This window comes from Tursiops truncatus, chromosome 4 (assembly GCF_011762595.2).
Source record: "Tursiops truncatus isolate mTurTru1 chromosome 4, mTurTru1.mat.Y, whole genome shotgun sequence".
NCBI classification, from domain to species: Eukaryota; Metazoa; Chordata; class Mammalia; order Artiodactyla; family Delphinidae; genus Tursiops; species Tursiops truncatus.
In genome coordinates, this window is record NC_047037.1 from 124,023,991 (window position 1) to 124,050,056 (window position 26,066).

Sequence of the window (26,066 nt, forward strand, 5' to 3'; positions counted from 1 at the left end):
AACTGATGTTGTCTGAGATAGTGATGGTCTGATCTCATCGAGATTTCACAAAGTAAGATTTTTGGAACAAGGCATCTTTTTCTTGCCTCCCTTCAATCTAGTGATTTTATTGATAAAACCTGCTACGACAGCAGAATTCTTTATGTATTTCAAGATTTTTATATTTATTTTGTTATTTTTCAAATGTGCTTTTTTCCTTTTGCCTTTTAATTCTATTCACAAAGAACTTCACAGATAAATAAAATTTTAAAAAAGGACGAGTCAAACTTATCTACTAAAATAAAGATTTCAGTCTTATTTTCTTAATGATCAAGGTAAGTGAGATAAAAGAATGATAAACTATTTGATTGAATCAATATGCTTAATGCTATTGTCTTTTCCTGAGAAAATTGTCATGTAGATTTTAAAGGGAGAATTTCTTAGATACTATTTTATAACAATTTCTTGTCCTAGCTAACCTCTAGATAAAACTGAAAAAATAAATAGATACATAAAAAATTAAATAAATAAACTAGGTATTGTGGATGAAAAATGCTGCATACCATATCAGTAAACAAAGGATGTTACAGCCATCAAGCCACTAAAGACACCAGGCAGGTGAGCCCTGGGAGAACTTAGGACAGACAAACGCGCTGCCCACTGCAAAGCCCTCAACCACTGTAGCCACTGGCAACTGTACACCCTGAGGGGATTCAGGATGGGAAGGAACAGGATACTGGTCCTAGATAGCTAAGGTGCATATCAAAGGAATGATTTCAGTGAGCCCAGACTTTCACATCTTCCCATACATAGAAAAGTGTTAAATTCATCAACTTGAAATATCTGTTTTTCTTTAATTTTTTAACAGTAAATTTTTGAAGTTCTGGCTAGCTGGTCTTTGTTGCAAAAACTCCTACATATCCTGGCTTCCCCCTAACCTCTTCAGAGCAGTCTCTCAGAGATGAGAGACTGCGTCCTAAGCTTAAGTCCTCACTTTTGTCTGCCAAATAAAACATAATTCTGCAGTTTTAGGTTGTGCATTTGTTTCAGTCGACAGTATAAAGTAAATGAGGTATCTTTTGAGACCTGTAAAATTAAACAAAATTGGAATCTCTATGATCTTGCAAAATATTTTTTTTTCTTTTGTGAAGATGCTATGGACTGAATTATGTTCCCCCCCAAACTCGTATGTTGAATCCTTAATCCCCAATGTGACTATTTTTTTGAGATAGGGCTTCTAAGAGGTATATAATGTTAAATGAGATTGCAAGGGCAGGGTCCTATTCTAATAGGGTTGGTAGTCTTATAAGAAGAGAAAGAGAGAGATATCTTTTTTCTTTCTTCTAGCAAACACCTAGAAAGTGGCCACCTGAAAGCCAGAAAGAGTGCTTTCACCAGAACCCAGTCATGCTGACGCCCTGATATCAGATTACCAGCCTCCAAAACTGTTAGAAAATAAATTTCTGTCATTTAAGCTACCTAGTCTATGGTATTTTGTTATGGCAGCCAGAGCAGACTAAGATGCAAGATATTAACAAAACATTTTTACTTTATCAGCTGTGGTGCAGAGACATAAAATGAAGATACTGTTTCTAAAAAGGATGTAGTTTAAATTCCAATACAAATAGAATATACCAAGTGACAAGTGATGCTGAAATTTCTCAGAAATATATGATGTTAACAATAAAAAGCTGTGTTGAAACCTACTGACTCCTAGAACTTATTTGGGGACAAATTAATCAATTTCCTCAAAATTATTTGCTGGGGACTAAAAATGACAAGGCAAAATCACTGCTTGCCAAACATTGATAATATAAGTGTGAAATGTTATGCCTGCTAAATTATACACAAAGGTTCATGGTGACCTGTGAGAGTAGGACAAAGTCTGAGCAGGGCAGTTGTTGGAGGGATTACGTTGTTATGTTGCAGGACATAGTTTATAGATTCTCAATAAAAAATGGGAATTAAAATTTAAATGCATATGGATTCCGCAGGGGCTGCATGTAGTGTATAATGATTTTTCTCACAATTTCAAAACATCAACAAAATAAGTGTTGACATTTGGGTCCTTTTCAATATCCTGACTTCTTTTTATTAAGGTTTGGACACAGAAATTTTTATTTTCTTATTTTTGCAATTATAAGACTTTCTTTATTGGTGTTAAAATTCACTTTCAACTGTGCACATCAAGAAATAACAAGGCACCAAATATAGAAATTTCATAGTTTTATTATTTTCTCTCTTGCTCCTTAATCTACTGAAAGTAATTTCATAAACCAACACTTCTAGGCAACATTTATTTTTCTTTCGTTGATTTTTGCTTGTTTAGACATCAAAGACTCCATCTTTAGTAAAAGTCTTCACTTGGACTATGAAGTAAATCGTGTACCACAGAGGATCCCCAACTCAGAGGTCTGTCCTACAAACTTCACTGATAATTGTTTGCACACTGCAGCTATCTGGTCATTTGATCCAATGTTGCTATTATGGTCTCCAGAAAGTTCTCTCTTTCTTCATCTACCTTAATTTTATGCCCATTTTTAAGTAACTCAAATTTGGGGGATGTAATGGCCAATGGAATTTTGAATAAGCTTGGAAAATCTTTTTTTTCAGTTTCTTCTTTAATGGAATAATCTCAGGCATTCCTTCAGGAACAGCCACTTAAAAATCTGCATGAATTTTATAATTCAAAATCTTCTGAATCAGATTAGTTCCTTCTGCAAATGCAGCTGCATTTTCTTCTGCTATTTTAATCTTTGATGCATTCCTTGTAAATATAGCAACTTTATTGGTTTCTGAAACCAATGGATATGGAAAACAAAGAACACTGGCAAATGACTCCACTTTTTTCTTTTCCTCATGTACTGTAACCAGTGTCAAATCAAGATAAACACCTTGTTTTGGATTAATAGAGTCCAGAATTTGAAATTTCTTAAGTAAGTGAATAGCTTTATTAACCTTGTATATTTGCTGTGTGTACAAGTGTTTTAAATGCATACACTCAGGATTTATTTTCATATAGTGGTATGACTTTTTTTTTAACTCTTTTCTTTTTTTCAATCTGATGCTTTTCCTTTGGCACCATTTTTATGTTTTTTAACCTTTAAAAAAAATTTGCAGACTTTATAGTAGCAACACAAGGTCTGTTGAGTATGTGAATGTTTACAGGACAAGAATAAAGAGATAACTGATAAACCATCTTTGAAAAGACTATGGCTTTGATGATGTATCAAGATTCTGCTGAGGTGTCATAGGGATATCATCATGTTGACCATTTTGAATTATGTTGACCTATAACCTTTTTATTTTCAAATTTGCCAAAGCAAAGATCACTTTATTATGCATTATAATTTTAACTTTTAGAGTTTTTTACTATTATTATGGGGATATTGCTATATGAAAAACTCCAGGTTAAAAACAATTTATGTTCTTCTCTTTATATTGATGAAATAGAACGAGGATGTGGCTGATTTGATGAATTTTACATAACTTGACCATTCCAATAATTCCTATCAGAAATGACACCACTTTTCTCAGTTCTCTAGCCATCCTTAGAAGCACATCTTTAAGAAGATTTTGAGGCTAAAAAAAGTATGGCTAATATTAGTTACTCTGCTACTGTTCTCTCTATCAGCAACACTATGTAGACATCTAAACTCTACAAGATAACAGAAAAATAATTGGACTTCTTTCTCACATTGCCATGGAATGGTGCTTTCTTTTATTTTATATGTTACATTTGCTACTGTAATTTTTCTTGAACTTCATATTCTGTGAGTTTGATATGGTACATTTTAATAAGCAAGGAATAGACTAGTGTTATGCCAAGAGGATGGTGAGAGTGGAGTGCACTGAAAGGGGACATAACATTTAATTGGATACTATGTATTATTGGAAAGTAATCTGGTACCTGACCTGTTTAAAATTCAAATATATATATATATATATATATATATATATATATATATATATACACATATATATATATATATATATATATATTCAAATTTGTTGTTTTGGTGAAGCATGAAACCATAGCGCTGTTTCTCAGGGGGGGAATTATATATGTACACACACACACACACACACACACACACACACACTCTTTAAAGGATTTATTGGTTTCATTCAACACTAAAATTAAAGTTTCCTTCTTTTCTCCTAATTTTATTTGAGAAATTGCCCCAAAATCCCTAAGTTAATCTTTTCTACTCCTTTAACTTACAATGGATTTATAATGATCAGCTCACAGAAGGTTTTTCTCTTTGTTACCTCATATGAACAATTAAATTCTTCTTGGTTGCCCCAAATCCGTTTCACATTTTGACTTTTGCACATATATATTAAAAATCATTTTGCTTCCTATAAATATATTTTATTTTTTTTTCTTTCGCTTTTCTATGTTATATACCATTGTCTCCATTTAAGTGTAGAATTTAAATTCATTGTCCATAATAACACTGATTCTGGTCATATCAGTGGAACTTCCCACTATAATAACAAGAAACCAATGAGCAAGAATTCTATGTAGTATCTCTAAGCACAATTAACTGACTTAATAGCATACCAGGAATGCAAAATCATTTAAATTGTTAAGATCTGGTAATTTGTCTTTTCCCCATTAAGCTTACTGCATTTTGGTGTTTGATGATTAGAATGAGGAGGGGAATACACAGTGTAATGGTTAAGGCCACAAATAAACCTGCACTCCAGTCATTAATATCAAGCCATTGGTGACTAAGCATTCAGCACATACATAATTATTACTGTCAGCTGAAAGGGTAGAGAAGGTCCCCAGAGGTGCCTCTTTATATGGTTTTCAGAGCACTAGAAATGCCTTAACATATAAAACACCTTTTCCTCTAGACAGAAAAATCTCTTAAATCCACCTATCAGATTTATAGTCTGCATGTCATTAAGCCTGTTTCTAATACTGTTTTAGAGGTTTTTGTGAGGTGTATTGGCTTGAAAACCTAAGAAAAAAAAATCACTTTATCCAAGGAGATTCTTTTACTTTCCTTGGTCCAGTTAAAGAACGTATGATTTCATAGACAGGTATTTTTCATATTCTAACCCAAGGGTTAGAATTCTCCATTTTATTTATTTATTTTATATATATATTTTTTAAACATCTTTATTGGAGCATAATTGCTTTACAATGGTATGTTAGTTTCAGCTTCACAACAAAATGAATCAGTAATATATATACATATGTTCCCATATCTCTTCCCGCTTGCGTCACCCTCCCTCCCACCCTCCCTATCCCACCCCTCCAGGCGGTCACACAGCACCGAGCTGATCTCCCTGTGCTATGCGGCTGCTTCCCACTAGCTATCTACCTTACGTTTGGTAGTGTATACATGTCCAAGCCTCTTTATTGCTTTGTCACCGTTTACCCTTCCCCCTCCCCATAGCCTCAAGTCCATTCTCTAGTAAGTCTGTGTCTTTATTCCTGTTTCACCCCTAGGTTTTTCATGACATTTTTTTTTCTTAAATTCCATATATATGTGTTAGCATACGGTATTTGTCTCTCTCTTTCTGACTTACTTCACTCTGTATGACAGACTCTAGGTCTATCCACCTCATTACAAATAGCTCAATTTCGTCTCTTTTTATGGCTGAGTAATATTCCATTGTATATATGTGCCACATCTTCTTTATCCATTCATCCGATGATGGACACTTAGGTTGTTTCCATCTCTGGGCTATTGTAAATAGAGCTGCAATGAACATTTTGGTACATGACTCTTTTTGAATTATGGTTTTCTCAGGGTATATGCCCAGTAGTGGGATTGCTGGGTCATATGGTAGTTCTATTTGTAGCTTTTTAAGGAACCTCCATACTGTTCTCCACAGTGGCTGTATCAATTTACATTCCCACCAACAGTGTAAGAGGGTTCCCTTTTCTCCACACCCTCTCCAGCATTTATTGTTTCTAGATTTTTTGATGATGGCCATTCTGACTGGTGTGAGATGATATCTCATTGTAGTTTTGATTTGCATTTCTCTAATCATTAGTGATGTTGAGCATTCTTTCATGTGTTTGTTGGCAGTCTGTATATCTTCTTTGTAGAAATGTCTATTTAGGTCTTCTGCCCATTTTTGGATTGGGTTGTTTGTTCTTTTGTTATTAAGCTGCATGAGCTGCTTATAAATTTTGGAGATTAATCCTTTGTCAGTTGCTTCATTTGCAAATATTTTCTCCCATTCTGAGGGTTGTCTTTTGGTCTTCTTTATGGTTTCCTTTGCTGCGCAAAAGCTTTTAAGTTTCATTAGGTCCCATTTGTTTACTTTTGTTTTTATTTCCATTTCTCTAGGAGGTGGGTCAAAAAGGATCTTGCTGTGATTTATGTCATAGAGTGTTCTGCCTATGTTTTCCTCTAAGAGTTTGATAGTTTCTGGCCTTATATTTAGGTCTTTAATCCATTTTGAGCTTATTTTTGTGTATGGTGTTAGGGAGTGATCTAATCTCATACTTTTACATGTAGCTGTCTAGTTTTCCCAGCACCACTTATTGAATAGGCTGTCTTTTCTCCACTGTACATTTCTGCCTCCTTTGTCAAAGATAACGTGACCATATGTGCGTGGGTTTATCTCTGGGCTTTCTATCCTGTTCCATTGATCTATATTTCTGTTTTTGTGCCAGTACCATACTGTCTTGATTACTGTAGCTTTGTAGTATAGTCTGAAGTCAGGGAGCCTGATTCCTGCAGCTCCATTTTTCGTTCTCAAGATTGCTTTGGCTATTCGGGGTCTTTTGTGTTTCCATACAAATTGCAAAATTTTTTTTTCTAGTTCTGTGAAAAATGCCAGTGGTAGTTTCATAGGGATTGCATTGAATCTGTAGATTGCTTTGGGTAGTAGAGTCATTTTCACAATGTTGATTCTTCCAATCCAAGAACATGGTATATCTCTCCATCTATTTGTATCATTTTTAATTTCTTTCATCAGTGTCTTATAATTTTCTGCATACAGGTCTTTTGTCTCCTTAGGTAGGTTTATTCCTAGGTATTTTATTCTTTTTGTTGCAATGGTAAATGGGAGTGTTTTCTTGTTTTCACTTTCAGATTTTTCATCCTTAGTGTATAGGAATGCCAGAGATTTCTGTGTGTATGGTGTTAGGGAGTGATCTAATCTTTCTCAACATTTATAGTCAACATCTTGGACAATAGAATTTTGTTGTTTTTGTTGTTGTGGAAGCTGTCCTGTGTACTGTAGAATGTTTAGCAGTAGCCCTGGCCTCTACCCACTAGATACCAGTAGCACCTTCATAGTCCCAGTGATGACAAGCAAGAATGGTTTCAGACATTCCCCATTGACATTATTTTTGTATCTGCTAAAACTGCATCTTTGCTGTGCCAAATAGATTATCTTTTCTTCCCAATTCACATACTTTCCTTTAGAACACTGATGTTCAAGGATTAGTTCTATTATGGTCTGAATGTTTGTCTCAAATTCACATGTTGAAATCCTAATGCCCAATGTAATGACATTAGGAGGTGAAACTTCTGGAAAGTGATTAGGTCATGAGGGCCCTGCCCTCATAAATGAGATTACAAAAAGTCTGAGGGAGCTCCCTAGACCTTTTTACCACGTGAAAATACAACAAGAAATTTGCAACCTGGACAGGGGCCCTCCCCAGACTGTACTGGAATCCTACTCTTGGAATTCCAGTCTCCAGAACTGGGAGAAATAAATTTCTGCTGTTTATAAGATTCCCAGTCTGTGGTATTTTGTTATAGCAGCCTGGGTGGACTAAGCCACATCCTTATCCCTGTAAATAATATTTAAGTATTCATGAGAGTTATCCCTTTGATTTTTTTGGTGTGTGTGTTTTTTTTTGGGGGGGGGGTTGGTTGTGTTGTTTTCTTTGTTTACATTTTTTTTTAGCTTAGTTTTCTTTTGGGGTTGGTGTAGAAGAAGTAGAGGAGAAGAAGGAAAAAAAAAGTGTAGATAATGGAAACCCAAGAAATTCTCAGTGGCAAACTCCACTCCATGTTTGATTCAATTGTCAAAATGTTCATAGAGACTAAAAGCAATTAGTTTGAATGACTAGAGCATTGTCAAACGAGACAGTAAGTTTAAAAAACTGTTAAACCTCTGAGCATATTTTTTTAAAAATGCAGAAAAATAGTCCCATTAACTCTGCTTTGTTATGCATTAACCACATAAGAAGAAAAATGGGTAAACCAAGCATAGGCCCAGAGAAAGTATTCTGGTTATAGAAATAAACCAGCAATTCTTGTCAATTCAATTTTCTATCTTCAAATTTATGCTGTTATATTTTAGTTAGCATCACTTCCATACATTCAGCTGCCATTTATTTCTTACTGAAACAATTGAATAGCCTCGGGCATTTATTAGAGATTAGACAAGAAAGTAGAACTCCTATTTATTGTAGTATGAAAGGCTTTAATAGAAGAAAAGAGAGGGACACACAGTCATTAGTGAAGCAAGGATCCTACAGACAAAAAGATGTTTTTAGATTGTAGCACTGAAGGGATGAGCCTTAAAAACTCTACTAGATGGTGCTGGGAAACTGAGAAACTTCTGGGTACTTCCCACTGATGATCTCAGCATGCAACACTGACATGGATAACTTAAGATAAGTTTTTTTTTTTTTTTTAAATAGTGAGCAACAGAGAGAGAGAACAGGAGAGAGGTAAGTAAATCGATACTGTAAGGATGTTTCATATGGAAGTTCATAAACTACTTCAATAATCAGGCTCACAGTTTCCTATGGTACAGAAGATGATAATATCAGATTATCCTATGCTCATCTTAGCTTCTAATTCACCAGAAAAATTCTCTGGGATTTGAGTTCCATCTCTGATACTATGGATGTTTCTTTCCTCCTGGTATAGGGAAGATTTCTTTCACATGGGAGTTTTGTCTTCTGTTTTCAGAAGGGAAAGGGGAGGTCAAAACATTCTTCTTTTATCTGCTGTTTTTCATGTACCTTTAGCTCAAAATAATCTTCATGCCAAAGTAGCATTTCTGAGGGTGGCATACTCTGCTATCCTTCATTCCTGCCCCCCACTCCACTTTTGAAATTTCCCCAAGAAATTTTGCCATCCAGAAACAGAGTTGATGGATTGTTCCAAACCTCACTGAAACAGTCTTAGTCTTGAGAATAGCTCAGTTGAGTTAAACAGTAGTGTCTTATTTCAAGGGGCAGTGTTGTAAATGAAAGTAGGGTGAGGGTATCTAAATTAGGCCTTTTTATGGTGCTACCAATCAGGCATTTAATGAGGGCCATTTCTATGGAAACAAAAGAAAAAATTAAAATTCATGGTTGTAGAAAACTCAGTTTTTAGTTCACATGGCAGTCAGCCTAGAAAATTTTTAGATATTGGACTCTAAGCATCTTTCAGTGGTGGACTGAGGATAGTAGTGGCAATCTGATAAATTTCCTGGTTTACAGATCAAATGTCTGGCAATGGCATCCAGTATTCCAGTGAATTTTATGAGCGACCCATAAATAGTAGGCACTGAGGCTGTCCATACATGATCTGTTGTGGTGATTTTTCTAATGTTTATATCAAGTTATCCAGTTTTTGCTTGCAGGGTTTTGAAAGAAAGTTCTTAGTGATTTCAAATCAGAAGTGTCAGGGAAAATTGTCTACTGGCCTTAGCAATGGTGAGGTTCCTTTGCATAGTTTTACAAGTGATGCATTGACTAAGGGGAGTCTTGAGGCAGAGAAAAAAAATATGGCAGGTGACAACTGGATCTGGGGGAATATGATTATAGTAGTTGCCATTTGGGAACTCATAAAAAAATTGGAGAGATGTCTGAATATTCCACATGAGCAGAAACTTATTGGGGGTGATGTAAAAGTGGCTGTCTGCTCATAGGAATACACACATTCAAGAAAGGCTATTGAGATGTCTTATTCAAACAAGTTCATACTGTAATAAAATGGTGGTAATTATTAAAGATAAAATAAGTTTTTAAAAATTTACTTGCAGAGAAAATTTAAAGCAACAGACAAAAATATTTAAGAATTATATGTGGATTTCATCCTCACATCTATTCTGTATATAATATACTTAAGATAATTTTTCTGTGGTTACATTTATACACACATATTTATATTAAATATACACACATAGATATGTGTATTTGTGTGTGTGTAATATATATATATAATTTCATAATTGCAATACCCTCAGAAAAATGAAAACACAAATTTTGTGTGTATGTATACAATATTCACAGAGTCAAATATTTGAGTTGAAATGAGATATTACATCTAAGTGCATTAGCATTTTATATTTTCATTTCTTAATTGATTTTTATAAGAATCTCTAAAAATGAATAATGTTCCATATTATAACTGGATACAATTTAAAATTCAATTTATTTTACCATATTAAATTCTCTTTAGTATAAATATTTGATTCTTCTTGTGACTAGTACTAAATTTAACTTTAATGTAAAACGTTTTAAAATGAAGTATATAGTATTACTTTTTTCATTGAGATTAACAGTATTATAAAGGTTTTGGAAAAATATAGTCATATCCTATTCACCCCAACAAAAATATCTCTTTCTCTAAATTATGAAATTTCAGAGCTTTAATGAAGCTTCAGCCTTTATCATGTTAGGGTAGACCATCTCTTAACAGTAGTTTAGAGACCAATATTGTTTTTAGTAGACAAAAAACAAGTTAATATTTTGTAATAATAAAATGAAAATAAATTACATTAAGAATTTTACTCAATCTTGGTTCCAACAAATTTCACTAGGAAACCTCTTCATTTTAATGATTTTCAGAAGTGCTTTTACATTATTTAGTTCTCTATCTTGTTTCATAACATTCAAATTGTTCATGAATGTATTCTTTAAAATAATTATTCTTGGGACTCCCTTGGTGGCACAGTGGTTAGGAATCCACCTGCCAGTACAGTGGACATGGGTTCAAGCCCTGGTCCGGGAAGATCCCACATGCCACAGAGCAACTAAGCCTGTGTGCCACAACTACTGAGCCTGTGCTCTAGAGCCCACGAGCCACACCTACTGAGCTGCAAGCCACAACTACTGAAGCCCGCACACCTAGATCCTGTGCTCCACAACAAGAGAAGCCACTGCAATAAGAAACCTGCACACCGCAACAAAGAGTAGCCCCGGCTCGCCACAATTAAAGAAAGCCCACGTGCAGTAATGAAGACCCAGCACAACCAAAAATAAATAAATAAAATTTAAAAAAAGTATTCTTTGTTGTCAGTATTTCTACTGAACACTAGTTTTTCAATGGATTTTTTAAAGCTATTGACAATGTCAGTAAGCCCAGTAGAATAATTATGTATATAAATTTAAAATCTTAGTTCCCACTCTGATGAATCTCTACTTATCTGAATAAGTAGAATAATTCTATGTAATGTTCTATAATTCTATTTATTTATTTTGGAGAAAAAGAATGAAACTTGTAATTTCTAAATGGTCACTTGGCATGAAGATAAGTGGTGATACATTTCAAAGTATTGTAAAATGAACTTTACAGCTCAGAATTTTTATAGTATGTTGTCAATTTTTTGAGGGTCTACTTTGAAAGAACATCAAAGGTATTCCCCCAGAATATATTTCCAGACAAGCAAATTTTTTCTATAACTGCTAAACAATATTTTTCTTAAAAAAATATTAAAGACATATATATATAGATAGATAGATAGATAGATACATATATAGAGAGAGACACATTATATGTAAGTCATACATGTAGTAATTTTATTGATTACATGCATTTTACTATTGGACTAGACAATTTTTGACTTAACTTTTGGCTTTATCTTTATATAATGTATATTTATTATATATTACATATGAACACATGTATATATTTTTCTTTTGCTGTAATCCTGAAATACAATAGCCTCTTAGCAAATGATGGAATGGATTGTTCAATGCCAGATTTTACATTAAATATCTAAAACAATGGGGTTATAATTATATGTTATTCATAAACTGATAAAATCATATTTTAACACTTAAGGATATTGACAATGAGAAAGAACAATAATACCTATAGATATTCTAAATAATACTAGGGAAAATATAAAATTGAACTCATAAATTGCTGGGTTTGATTCCCATTAAGTTTATGTTCTGATACCTGTGATATTTTCTACCATGTCCAAACTTCTAGAGACATTTTGAAAAACATAAACCAGTAGTATAATATCATTCATCTTAGACTGCTTAGATTGCTATGCAGATTAGACTTTTTAATATAGTATTTAAAACACTAATCCTAGTGTTTCATATGTAGTAGGATCTGCATTTATTTTAATACATAGATATGATTATATGCATTATGTATATGCCATATATTTGTACATAAATTCTCTAACTAAAGCCTAATAGAGGTAGTATAACTTGTATGTATGAAAAGACTGAACAAGTCATCCCATGTCTTTCATAGGCACATCAACATACACTGGCCTGCAATGTCTGTATGCTTTTTCCACTAAGGAACTGAAACAGTCTTCCAATCTTTCTTAGGAAGAGGAAGACAAAATGTTTATTTGTAATTATGTAAAGTACAATACTTGTTGATTACAATTAACTCAGGATAAATCAAGAGATAAATAAAACAAATTCATATTATTTTCATGTTTTACAGAATGTTTATGTTGTTGAATTTTCAGATAAAACAGACTTTTCTGTCTATCCAGGATATTCTGTCATATATTTTCTATTTTATAGTGCATGTAAAAAAAGTATTAAAAAACTTATTTAGTATTTCCTTTGTCTCTAATTCCAGAACTTTGAATGGCTTCAAGATTTTGATATACTAATAAGGTTATTACCCCTCTCCAGGTTCAAAATTTGCATAGGAGCCATGTGATAATGATGTACCTTTGATGAAAGGATGAGGCAGGTGTGTTTTTCAGTAGGCCCTTAATGGTGAGTTTGGATTTTTCTCACCTGCCAAATCATGAAATTTTAGTAAAATTCATTAAACTTAAAAAAAAAAAAAAGAGAGAGGCTTTGACTTTTTTTTTAATGATATGTGTTTATTAGCTTAATCACATCCCCTTTCTTTTAATGACCTAATACCCTAGGAAATAATTGCTTGTAGGTATCTATGCTCCAACTATGCTAAGATTTTTCATTTTACCATGTACTTCTTATTATAGTAATATAATAATAATATCTTATTACCAATGATATTTCTTCTACTTTTAGATTGTCATGATTGTTTTGCCATGAATCACAACAGCTCAATCATGACCTTATTTTTTTTCATTAGTTATTTTTCATAATGTATTAATCCTTGAAATAAAAATAAAATTAGAATCTCTGCAATCATATGTCAATTCCTCTTCTCCTCCTATTCCTTTGCCCCTCTGTTTCCATCTTGACTATCATATCCTTATCTAGTCAGTGTGACTTCAGATCCATTATGTGATCTTCACAACTGGGTCCTCAGAACTACAAAACACCGATGAGCTCTAATTAATGTCCCAGGTCCTTTTTATTAAATGAAACCTGATACGTTTTAACTTGTGGGTAAGTATATATTCTGACTTGGCCAGGTTGTCACATAAAGCAGTCTGCTCTGCTCAGTTACAAATGATGCTCAGTCTTTGTTCATTAAACTTGGGGATGGTTGTTGCATGCAAGAAGACTCTGTATGTGTCTTCACTCTATAGGATGAGGTGATGGTAAAGATATTCTAAATTTCTTGAGCAGGAAGAGTAACCTCCTGACTAAAGACAGAGCTGAAAATATATCTCCTTGTGTGAAGTGCCATGACAATGCCTGTTAAACTTTAAAAGGTTCTCCCTGAAGCATTAGGTTTGGTCAGTATTGCCCATTAACTTCTTAGTCAATGTTATATGGGTGATGGTAGATGTGCATACATTACATATGTTGCAAATCTGTTAAATCCAAATTTACTATTCATTTTAAGATTTCCAAATGTTCCTTGATTTTTGTAAAACAAAATGATAAATAGTATTTGCAACCAAAGAGCTTATGGAGGAAAGACATCATCAACTTGTAGGATCTGTGTTAGTCATTGTTTCCTTCCTATTTACATATGGATGCAGTATACAAACACACATACAGGCACAGTTGCTTCTATGTAAAATAATCTTCTGTACTGCAGCAGCTGGAATAATAATATGACTGTTTGAATTGAAAACACATTTCAATTGATTTTTATTGATTTTTTTTTTTTTTTTACTTATACATCAGGTAGGAAGGGACAAAATATTTTGTCAGTTCAATTTCTATAAAATTAGCTTCCTGATAGTCCCAAATGAGAGATTCTTTCAAAATTATTTAAAGTAATTGAATAATTATTGATTCACAGACACAGACACAATGACTGAAACAGACTGATGTAATGATGCTAGTTTCACACATAGGCAGTGGTAAAACCATTTAAAAAAAAACTTTTATATAAAGTAAATTATCTACAGGGATTAATGATTTTTTTTCTTTCATTTGTTGTTTTCTTCCTTCCCCAAAAAACATGGTGTCATGTAGTTAGCTGGAAATTTCCATATAATGTCTATAAAGTCTAAGCCAAATTACATTTAGAAATAAAAACATATAGGGAAGAAATTGTCCAAGTTGACATGGAGAGCAATTCACTAAAGCACTAATTAAATTAACTGCAACACAGAAGCATTGATGCTAGAAGAAGGAAGGGGAAAAGAGCATGTGTTCGTGAAATCTGTTGCAGAGTTTTTGTCCTAATTTGAGAAAGTAACTCACAAATATAAAACATAATACTTTCGAGCTTAGTGATAACTAACTTTATGGCCCCAGCACTTAATAGTTAAAATTTTCCAATAATGGCTGGAGGATAATAGGAATGATCAATAACAATCAAAGTTTTTTCTCTGGAGTTCCAAAAAATCCCCAGTTGTACAACACAAGTATAATATGACCACATTCATCTTTGCAAGTTACTCAATAATATAAAATTATATCTATTTGTTTGCCTCTATATCTCAGTATTTACATAACTTATAGTACAGTTCATTTTGGTAAGGTTACTATTTTCTTGTGGAAACAAATCCTAGCATTTTATTTTTGGCCATCAGGTTAAAAAATAAGCAATACAAATGCAATATTTCTCACAGTGCTTTACTCTTTATAAGTTATAATTTTCATTATATGTTTGGGATAGTAAAAATGAAATTTTCATGAACTTTGTTTATCTTACCTTTCTTTTTCATTTGTACCAGCACCTGGAAAAGAAAAGGTTTTTTTTTGTTTTTTTTTAAAGAGCATCCTTGAGGCAGACACTTGAATTACTAAAGAAATTAAATACCAGCAAAACTAGTCTACACACACCCTCCATAGCTATAAAACAGAATTTGGAATAGAAATCTGTTGTTGCTGTTTTGTTTTGTTTTGCTTTTTGGTCTTCTAGGATTTTGCCTAAATCCTAAAGCAGAGGAGAAAGGAAACAAGTAACTCCCATATTATTAAACAAAAAAACAGAGCTTCCCTGGTGGCACAGTGGTTGAAAGTCCACCTGCCAATGCAGGGGACATGGGTTCGTGTTCCGGTCTGGGAAGATCCCACAGGCCGTGGAGCGGCTGCGCCCGTGAGCCATGGCCGCTGAGCCTGCATGTCCGGAGCCTGGGCTCCACAACGGGAGAGGCCACAACAGTGAGAGGCCCACGTACCACGAAAAAACAAAAACAAAACAGAAAAACAAACAAAAAACCCAGAACTACAATTAAGGTCTTATTAAGAAGTGACCACATTAGTCACTTATGTTTAGCCTTTACAAAAAGAAAGGTAAACGTTCATTACAATGGAAGATTTTGTGAAGAATCCTCCCATTTTTAGTCCTTGAGGAGACATGTTTGCAGATTTTTACAAGAAAATGGGAAAAGCATCTCTCTCTTTCCCTATCTGGAAGTTGCTGAGTTAAACACGACAGGTGTTGTCTGTACGGTTATATGAACCCAGGCATTTAGCAGGGTACTCAAAAACTTTGGGAAACCATCATGAGTCTTCAGGAATTCAGAGAAAGTAGAGACTAGTGTCTACTTTTCACCTTCTTCTCCAAAGAGCTCATAACAAAGGATTCAAATTTGAGCCTATTCTCTGAGGGAGTCCTCTGACAGATCAGAGAACCTACAACCAAGTAAAGGACACTGTTACTTTTCTCTACCAATCCCTTTCCTTTCCTCAAGCCTTGAGTATCCAGAGTAGCAGGATAGGAAGGAGAGAGGGTAAACCAAAGATGAGCAGTGACCACATCTCCTTGATGACCTCCCCATACAGGTCATGGGCCAGGCTTAACCTAGAGGATGGAAGAAACTTAAAATTGAATACAAGATTAAAGCATCAGTTTAGATTGGACTGTCTTTCACATACCTGAAAATGACATTGAACTTAAGCTAAAAGGTACTAGAAAACTATGAAAACATGTAATGTGTGAGATCTATAGACAAGGGATGGAAAAGGGAATTCTGATAAAATATGTGAAAGGCCATGGAGGGAGACAAATGATTGAAGACATAATTATCAGATTGTCTGTTAGCACATTCCACACATTCAGTGAACAGACTCTGCCTATCAGTAATTATATTTCAGGAAACTCCTCTATTAAGAATACAGTGAAGTAAAGGATTTAATAATCATTCACTCATCATGTTTTCCTTGTTGTCAATAATATAATATTGTTTGGGAAAAATATTTCATAGAAAGTTTTCACGTAGACACAAATATAGATGTGTACACTACTATTACAATATGCCTCAAGTATTACCTACAGAAATACTCTAAAAATACCAGCTTCATCCAAACAACCTTTCACACTGTCACAGAAGGCACAGAAGGTCTTGAAAAACAAGTAATAGAAAACTAAATAACCAAAGACAATCATCATTACATCAAGGAAAGTCAGATGTAATAAGCTAACAAAAGAAGGTTTAATGCTCCCAAGAAGGTATCAGTATCTCTCAATGAAGCCAGGAGTCCTGATGAACACATGTCATGAAGGGTTGTTGAAGAGGGAAGATTATTAGAAATGAAAAAAATGGACAACAAAGTTTCTGATTCAGATTTGATGATATTCTATTATGGTTTACATTTTTATATTTACTTTATTGAATGTTATACGATCATAAAAATGCATGTAGAAAAAATAATCTGATGTACCTAATTAGACACATCTGATTAAAGTTCCTATGAAACAGAAATAGAGAGGAATTTCCTAAATCTGTTGAACAATAAAAATAATAAACCAAAAGCACAATAGACATTATACTCAGTGGTATGTTGCCTACTATTATGACTTCTATCCAACACTGAACCAGAGATAGTAACCAGTGCATTAATATCAGAAAGTTAAAGAATAGAACATATGCTTTGCAAGGAAGAAAATCAGACTGCCATATCCAAAGTTAATGTACTAATATAGCTATATTAATTTATTATAATAAAAATGTTTATCAATGTTTTATATAAAATCAGTGTAAAAAAGTGCATATTATATACTAACAATGAATATGTAAAATGTCCTTTTAAAAATATTCCATTTAAAATATTGATAGAATGTGATATATTTAGAAATAAATCTGAAGTTATATAAAATCTTTAAGGTGAAAATTATAAGACAAAACAAATGTATAATACATATTTCCAATAATAATGATAGCTACAAATTTAATGTCCAGAATATATAACAATTATAATGCACTGAGATGAAAAATATCTGGAAAAAAAAAGAGGCAAAACATATGAACTATACTTTTATTAGCAAGGAACCATATTGATTTTTAGGAAAATACAAATTAAAACCACAAAGATATAATTTTGCAATCTTCAGATTGACAAATGACAACAAGAAAAAGAGAAAGAAAGAGTGAGAAGAAAGAAGAGGAGGAGGAGAAAAAGAGGAGAAAAAAGGGGAAAAATGGTCATTAACCTGTATTTGTGAGCGTTCAGAGCTCTTATTTGGTACACTTTTTAAAACTAGCATTACCTATTAAGGTAAACACGACTATACACTACTACCCAGAAACTTCTTTGTTAGGTATATGTCTTGAGAAACTCTTGCTCATTTACACAAAAAATGCATTTTCATTCCCTGAAAATTGTTTGAATTTCTACATTGCACCAGGCACTGATCAAGATATTGAAGATATAACAGTGAACAAAACAAAGTTCCCTGCATTCATGGAGCCTACATTCAAGTGGGAAGAGACAAATATTAAACCAAGTAAGTAAAATAATTCTGATGTTGATAAGAAAAATAAAGCAAAAAAGGGTACCTCAATAGTGGAAATTGATGAGACATTTTCTTTAGAAATGGCAGTTTGAGAAAAGATCTGAATGAGGTGAATGAGGCAGCTATGCATGTCTGTGAACCAGGATTCCAGGCAGAGGAAAGAGCATATGCAAAGTTGCTGGAACGTGATTGCCTAGAGAGCTGGAGGAGCAGCATTTCAGAAATTCATACAGCAGCTGATTTTCTTAAGAAAAGTGAAACAACTCTAACTTATATCAATAATAGAATGGATAAATCATGTTACATTTGTTCAAAAGAATGTTATATGGCAATTAAAATAAATTAATAAACCTGATAATTCTTTTTTTATAAATTTATCTATTTTATTTGTATATTTTTGGCTGTGTTGGGTCTTTGTTGATGAGTGTGGGCTTCCTCTAGTTGCAGCGAGCGGGGGCTACTCTTCATTGTAGTGTGCAGGCTTCTCATTGTGGTGGCCTCTCTTGTTGCGGAGCACGGGCTCCAGTCACGAGGGCTTCAGTAGTTGTGGATCACAAGCTCTAGAGTGCAGGCTGTAGAACGCAGGCTCAGTAGTTGTGGTACACAGGCCTAGTTGCTCTGCAGCTTGTGGGATCTTCCTGGACCAGGGCTCAAACCCGTGTCCCCTGCCTTGGCAGGCAGATTCTTAACCACTGTGCCACCAGGGAAGCCCTAAACCTGATAATTTTTAAAAAGTTATTGAGGAGTCTGATTCCATTTTTGACATTTGAGTGCTGACACCTCCTCCCTCACCCTTCTTGACCAAATCTGAACAAATCAAAAAAAAAGCCCAGGTTCTCCCTCCTTTGGTGCCAGTGGGAAGTTCAGATTTGTAATACTGTAATTTATAATAGGAAATATATATTTTGTCTTATGGCACACAGCTCCTAAAACCCTTGGAATCTCCAGTGGTGAGAATAATTAAGGTGTCTTTTGTTATGTTAATGAAGCGACTTTGGAACCACAATTAAATATTTCGGCTTGTTATCAGGAGAACCAATCATGTGATTAGAGGATTTGAACTTTTAATCTCATCCCCTTAACCTCTGGGGACAGAGGAGGGTCTGGAGGCTGAATCAACTGCCAGGGTTTATGATTCAATCAATCATGCTTATGTAATGAAGCCTCTGTAAAAACAGAAAAGAATGGGGTTCAAAGAGTTTCCAGGTCGGAAAAGCAGACTGCTTCCACGTGCTACCATACCAGGCCCCAAATTCCATGAAGACAGAAGCTCCTCTGTTCAGGACCTCACCTTATATACCTCTTCATCTGGCGGTTGATTCACATCTTTTGATATCCTTTGTAATGAATCAGGAATCTAATGAGTAAACCATCTTCCTGAATTCTGTGAGGCGCACTAGCAAGTGAATCAAACCAAAGGAGGGGGTGGTGGGGACCTCTGACTTACAGCTCATTGGTCAGAAGAAAGGTCACAAACTAAACTTGTGATGGGCTCTGAATGGGGGGGAGCTGTCTTGTGGGATTAAGCCCTCAATCTGTGGAATCTGATGCTATCTCTGGGCAGATAGTATCAGAATTGAGTTGAATTGTAGGACCCCTAGATAGTGTCTGAGAATTTCTTGGTGGTGGTTGGGAGGGGAGCAGGGGGGACACAAATATTGAAAATGGTACTAGAACCTGCAAACCCCAGATCAGTCATGGAAACACTCATTTGCCTCATACAGGCAAATCCAGCCTTTAACCATAGTAACAGACAAAGCCAGTTCTCCCTCCTTGTTCTTTCAACATATTTCTGGACCCGTGTGTTAGCTGCCTTACTCTTTCAGAAAACCTTATTTGAGTATAAACCTTTTCAAACCTCTTAGTCCAAGTGTGGCATCTCAATATCTGTACTAGATTTTAGGTGGGAAATTCCATCTTGCCATGTGACAACTACAAGATAATTGCCTCAGACAGCCATGTATAGATGATCACCACCACTGGGAGTCTCTCTTCTCTTGCTTTGGTTTGCTAGCTGGCTGTATTTCCTGCTGTCTAGAGTATTTTATTTTTGAGTTGTTTTGCACTTTGAACTATGCTGCTTTGTGCTGAATTTACTTAGGTCCATCAAGCTTCTGTTACAGATGTAGCTTATCTAAATCAGAAGTCTTGATGCTAGTTTCGTTTTGTTTTGTTTTGTTTTTGTGGTACACGGGACTCTCACTGTTGTGGCCTCTCCCGTTGTGGAGCACAGGCTCTGGATGCACAGGCTCAGCGGCCATGGCTCACGGGCCCAGCCACTCCGCAACATGTGGGATCTTCCCGGACCGGGGCACAAACCCGTGTCCTCTGCATCGGCAGGCGGAAGCTCAACCACTGTGCCACCAGGGAAGCCCTTGATACTAGTTTTTAAGAACAGCATTAAAGGATTAGGGCTCTCTTTACACTGACCCTGGGGCAAGTGCCTCAATGTGGATTTATTAATATCTCAGACTGAAACATTTCTCAATTCCATCATAAGCAGTGACTGAAACTAGGCTCCAGAGAAATACTCTATCCATGTGACTGTTGGATTGATGTCCCAGCTAGGTTAAGACTTCCATCCTGTAGAGCACACAGGAAGACTGACAACCCTGCAAGACCCACTGGGTGCCAACTCCTATGGAGGAAGGGTAGTCACTATGTGGTGTACTAATTTTTACATTCCTAAAAGCAGGTGGCTTGCTAAGACACTAAAATAAATAAATAAATAAATAAATTTTAAAAATGTCTTTTCTGTCAGTGTTACCTATTCCTCTTTTACCAGAAGATCATGATCCTTCTGGTTACAAGAAAGAAATCCAAGACACCATCCTGGCACAGCCAAAGTATGAATTCAAAATTGACTTAATCCTAAGTCCCTAAACTCAGTAAAGCTACAATTACTATAGGAGAAGCTCTTAAATTTTATAATAATTACTTGAAATTCTCTGGAGGAGGAAAGATATACATATAAGCAGAGTGAAGAGAACTCATCTAAACCCCCTGCATTATATACAGAACTATTAAAAATATATATAAAGAAACTAGATACAGGGTGAAGAAACAGAAAACTGAGTCATATGTCTGCAATTTTCTAATTTCGATGCGAGATTCAAAATTTACTAAAAGAATTTATATAAAAAGAAAAATAAAATGGCACTGATGGTTTTGCTGCCTCTACAACATAGTTCACAAACATAGGTTGTGAATTAATTTTTTTTTTTTTTGTGGTACACGGGCCTCCCACTGCTGCGGTCTCTCCCGTTGCGGAGCACAGGCTCCGGACGCGCAGGCTCAGCAGCCATGGCTCACAGGCCCAGCCGCTCCACGGCATGTGGGATCCTCCCGGACTGGGGCACGAACCCTCATCCCCTGCATCGGCAGGCGGGCTCTCAACCACTGCGCCACCAGAGAAGCCCGTGAATTAATTTTAAATTGTGTTGAAATTTACCAGGTTGCAAAACTTCATGGCCTTAATTAATATTAGGGCATAAATTATAGTTTATTCTGTGAATCTCAAAAATTTTAAAAATAAATAATTTCTTTATTTAGGCTGCATTGGGTCTTCATTACAGTGTGCCGGCTTCTGATTGTGGTAGCTTCTCTTGTTGCTCAGTAGGTGTGGCACACAGTCTTAGTTGCTCCGTGGCATGTGAGATCTTCCCAGACCAAGGATCGAACCCATGTCCCATGCATTGGCAAGCAGATTCTTAACCACTGTGCCACCAGGGAAGTCCCTGAATCCCAATGGTTTTAAACAAAGTTTCCTCTTTAACCTGAGAGGAGTTACCAAAGGTAAAATAGAGGAAAACAGGTATACTCCACCTTAACCATGAGAACTCTTGTTTTGCCCAAATTCATCATAGTCATAAAATATTCTGTCATAGACAAAGGCACTCTGACTCACCAAGCAAAAAATTAAATCAAACAGTTATGAAGAGTAACTAAGTAGTAATAGATTACATTAAATTAAACTAGAATTAAGAATTACCTTAAAATTAAAGCAATTAGAGAAAGAAGTGCATTAAAAAACCCCAAAGTTAGCAGATGGTAAGAAATCATAAAGATCAGATCAGAAATAAATGAAAAAGAAAGGAAGGAAACAAGAGCAAAAATCAATAAAACTGAAAGCTGGTTCTTTGAGAAGATAAACAAAATTGATAAACCATTAGCCAGACTCATCAAGAAGAAAAGGGAGAAGACTCAAATCAATAGAATTAGAAATGAAAAAGGAGAAGTAACAATGACACAGTAGAAATGCAAAGGATCATGAGAGATTACTACAAGCAACTAAATGCCAATAAAATGGACAATCTGGAAGAAATGGACAAATTCTTAGAAAAACACAACCTTCTGAGACTGAACCAGGAAAACATAGAAAATATAAACAGACCAATCACAAGCACTGAAATTGAAACTGTGATTTAAAATCTTCCAACAAACAAAAGCCCAGGACCAGATGGCTTCACAGGCAAATTCTCTCAAACATTTAGAGAAGAGCTAACACCTATCCCTCTCAAAGTTTTCCAAAATATAGCAGAGGGAGGAACACTCCCAAACCCTATGAGGCCACCATTACCCTCATACCAAAACCAGACAAAAATGTCACAAAGAAAGAAAACTACAGGCCAATATCACTGATGAACGTAGATGCAAAAAATGCTCAACAAAATACTAGCAAACAGAACCCAACAGCACATTAAAAGGATCATATACCATGATTAAGTGGGGTTTATCCCAGGAAGGCAAGGGTTCTTAAATATATGCAAATCAATCAATGTGATAAGCCATATTAACAAATTGAAGGACAAAAAACATATGATAATATCAATAGATGCAGAAAAAGTTTTCAACAAAATTCAACACCCATTTATGATAAAAAACCTTCCAGAAAGTAGGCATAGAGAGAACTTACCTCAACATTACCAAGGCCATATATGACAAACCCACAGACAATATCATTCTCAATGGTGACAAATTGAAACCATTTCCACTAAGATAAGGAACAAGACAAGGTTGCCCACTCTCACCACTATTATTCAACATAGTTTTGGAAGTTTTGGCCACAGCATTCAGAAAAGAAAAAGAAATAAAAGTATCCAAATTGGAAAAGAAGAAGTAAAACTGTCACTGTTTGCAGATGACATGATACTATACATAGAGAATCCTAAACATGCTACCAGAAAACTACTAGAGCTAATCAGTGAATTTGGTAAAGTAGCAGGATATGAAATTAATGCTCAGAAATCTCTTGCATTCCTACACACTAATGATAAAAATCTGAAAGAGAAATTAAGGAAACACTTCCATTTACCATTGCAACCAAAAGAAAAAAAAAAAAAAAAAAAACAAACCTAGGAATAACCTAGCTAAGGAAACAAAAGACCTGTATGCAGAAAACTATAAGACACTGATGAAGAAATTAAAGATGATACAAAGAGATAGAGAGATATACAATGTTCTTGGATTGGAAGAATCAACATTGTGAAAATGATTATACTACCCAAAACCATCTACAGATTCAATGCAATCCCTATCAAACGACCAATGGCATTTTTCACAGGACTACAAGAAAAAAAAATTTACAATTTGTATGAAAACACAAAAGACCCCGAATAGCCAAATCAATCTTGAGAATGCAAAACAGAGCTGGAGGAATCAGGCTCCCTGACTTCAGACTGTACTACAAAGCTACAATAATCAAGACAGTATGGTACTGGCACAAAAAACAGAAACATAGATCAATGGAAGAGGATAGAAAGCCTGGAGATAAACCCACGCACATATGGTCACCTTATCTTTGAAAAAGGAGGCAAGAATATACAGTGGAGAAAAGACAGCCTCTTAAATAAGTGGTGCTGGAAAAACTGGACAGCTACACATAAAAGAATGAAACTAGAACACTCCCTAACACCATATAGAAAAATAAACTCAAAATGGATTAAAGACCTAAATGTAAGGCCACACACCATAAAACTCTTAGAGGAAAGCATAGGCACAACATTCCATGGCATAAATCACAGCAAGATCCTTTTTCATCCACCTCCTAGGGAAATGGAAATAAAAACAAAAATAAACTAATGGGACCTAATGAAACTTAAAAGCTTTTGCACAGCAAAGGAAACTATAAAAAAGACAAAAAGACAGCCCTCAGAATGGGAGAAAATATTTGCAAATAAAGCAACTGAGAAAGCATTAATCTCCAAAATACATAAGCAGCTCATGCAGCTCAATATCAAAAAAAAAAAAAAACAAAAAAAAACACCCAATCCAAAAATGGGCAAAAGACCGAAACAGATTATTCTCCAAAGAAGATATACAGATTGCCAACAAACACATGCAAGGATGCTCAACATCACTAATCATTACAGAAATGCAAATCAAAACTACAATGAGGTATCCCCTCACACTGGTCAGAATGTCCATTATCAAAAGCTCTACAAACTATAAGTGCTGGAGAGGGTGTGGAGAAAAGCAAACACTCTTGCACTGTTGGTGGGGATGTAAATTGATACAGCCACTGTGGAGAACAGTATGGAGGTTCCTCAGAAACCTAAAAATAGAGCTACCATATGACCCAGCACTCCCACAACTGGACATATACCATGAGAAAACCATAATTCAAAAAGAGTCATATACCACAATGTTCATTGCAGCACTATTTACAATATCCAGGGCATGGAAGCAACCTACGTGTCCATCAACAGATGAATGGATAAAGAAGATGTGGCACATATATACAATGGAATATTACTCAGCCATAAAATAAATGAAATGGAGTTATTTGTAGTGAGGTGGATGGACATAGAGACTGTCATACAGAGTGAAGTAAGTGAGGAAGAGAAAAACAAATACTGTATGCTAACACATATATATGGAATCTAATAAAAAAAGACATTGTTCTGAAGAACCTAGGGCAGGACAGGAATCAAGATGCAGACATACAGAATGGACTTGAGGGCACGGGGAGGGGGAAGGCTAAGCTGGGACAAAATGAGAGAGTGGCATGGACATATATACACACTACCAAATGTAAAATAGATAACTATTGGGAAGCAGCCGCATAGCTCAGGGAGATCAGCTCAGTGCTTTGTGACCATCTAGAAGGGTGGGATAGGGAGTGTGGAAGGGAGATGCAAGAGGAATGAGATATGGGGATGTATGTATGCATATAGCTGATTCACTTTGTTATACAGGAGAAACTAACACACCATTTTAAAGCAGTTATACTTCAATAAAGATGTTAAAAAAAAAAAAAAAGGAATTACTGACACCATTTAATCAGCAACTGGTGGATACCTTGCCATCATAGATTCAGCTATATTCCTTTCAGGACCTATGCCTTTCAAGTATAGTGTGCCTTCACCTTCAAAAAGACATGGTACACCTTTATCTGTCAACCCATGGGGTGTAATAGCTGTTCCATCACACACAATATTTGCAGACAAAGGCTCAACTGCATCCAACTTTCTCCAGGAACACAGATATATCATCACAACAGTAACATTTTTCTGTGAGTACGTTCATTTGACATACAAAGTCAGGACATCCAAATACTCACAAAGGAGCTCTAAAAAAGAACAGGCTACTGTCACACATAATGTACTGGTCCCCACTACTTCAATAAATTTTGTGACATCATTTGGTCAGTTGATGAGACATTTCATCCTGACTTGTTAAGAAATAACTGCTGAACTGGCACCCACAGTATTAAAATGAACTCAATATCTTTTAGGGCTTCTGGGGTTTTAAAAGAAACATATTCCTTATTTAAAATTTTGCTAAAGCCCAGAAATGCCCTTATTCATAATTTGACCATCTTTGAATGGCCCTCCTTCCAACAAAAACTCTAGAGTCTGTCCAAATTACAATATAATA

At 35.1% G+C, this 26,066-nt stretch overlaps 1 pseudogene; it reads right to left on the reverse strand.

Moving 5' to 3' along the window:
* Positions 1-2,434: 2,434 nt before the first annotated feature.
* Positions 2,435-26,066, reverse strand: part of LOC101328152 (large ribosomal subunit protein uL1m pseudogene) — a 48,726-nt pseudogene continuing 25,094 nt past the window's right edge.